The following is a 1295-nucleotide window of genomic DNA, read 5'->3' as shown; positions in this document are numbered from 1 at the left end:
TTTCTTGATCCCCGGGTGGAAAGTACGTAGTTTCACCATTGTTTTCCATAGTAAAAGCATCACGTTTACCCCTTTCAATGACATGACAATATACCTTTTCTCTCATTAGTCAATTATCTTTTTTAATCCTGTGTGCAAAGTAATAACTTCCGCCACGCATGCTTTTGACAGCTTGCTTCCGACCGCTAAAAGAAACCTCTAAGGATTAAGAAAAATGAAACCGAATAAACACCCTTAAGTACTTTTCAATTTAAACAAAGTATATATCATAATTTTATTTCCAGTAATTATCCCACAATCGTGTTAATAGTCGTAAACCTCCGTAAGTACCTTGTTTACCAAACATTCGTGGACTTAAGTGGACCCCATATTTATTTCACATTCATCGATTGCATCCAACAAAAGCGGCCCGACGCCGTTGTATCGTGAGTGCCGGCCCTGGTTTGTATAAACTGATGGACTGATCCAAATCTATAATAACCCACATTGAAAGATTGTTTAATTATTGCTTGAATCAAGACGGGTAATAAATACAAACTCGAAAATTATAGACCAATAAGCTTGTTATCAGTGTTTACGAGGATTATTACACAAAGGCTCACCAATAAAATAGACCCACCGAGAGGGCAAACGGGTTTCAAACGAGGCTTTTAGCACTATAGACCACCTACATGTAACAATAACATTAATGGAAAAGGTAAATGAGTACAACATAACACTTCGAGTACTACTGATAGACTATGAAAAGGCACTCGACTCAATAGAGATAGGCAGTATTGAATGCTCTAAGCAATGCGAGAATCGATTATTGATATACAAATATATATATATGGAAACGCTACATCGCAACAGCCATACATAGCTAAACTGGCAGAAAAAAGTATCCTCATAAACGGCGAAAGGCTAAGTCACCTTAAATTTGCGGATGCCATCACATTGATAGAACGGGACCAAGATGAACTACAGAGTATGATTGAAGAACTAAACAAGAAATCAGAGCAAATAAGCCTAAAAATCAATATTAACAAAACTAAGTACCTAACCAATCATCAGAATCAATATATTATAACCATAAATAACCGACCAGTTGAAAAAGTTTACTGACAACTACAACCAACAGTACCTAATATAGAAGAATATAGACATCAAAGAATAGCAGCTCGCAGAATGGTGAAACGAAAAAGAGGGAATTCCAGCTATCAATACTAAGGGACATAGAAGAAAATAGACAGAATAACAGAACAAAAGAGTGTTTTAGCGAAATCTCAAAACAGAAAGCAGGATACCAACCCAGA

The 1295-nt window shown here is 36.3% G+C and overlaps 1 long non-coding RNA gene across 1 annotated transcript; it reads right to left on the bottom strand.

Annotated features, from left to right (window-relative positions):
• Nucleotides 1-260: 260 nt before the first annotated feature.
• LOC125503046 lies at nt 261-1076 on the bottom strand. The gene is made up of 2 exons (XR_007280665.1): nt 603-1076; nt 261-471 (listed from the first exon to the last, which is right to left on the bottom strand). It is a non-coding gene; the product is annotated as an uncharacterized LOC125503046 (long non-coding RNA).
• Between the last annotated feature and the right edge of the window lie 219 nt (nt 1077-1295).

The sequence above is a fragment of the Dendroctonus ponderosae genome, unplaced genomic scaffold (assembly GCF_020466585.1).
Source record: "Dendroctonus ponderosae isolate FM_Combo_2020 unplaced genomic scaffold, Dpon_F_20191213v2 Dpon_F_20191213_1156, whole genome shotgun sequence".
NCBI lineage: Eukaryota > Metazoa > Arthropoda > Insecta > Coleoptera > Curculionidae > Dendroctonus > Dendroctonus ponderosae.
This window is presented reverse-complemented; position numbering and strand designations above follow the sequence as displayed.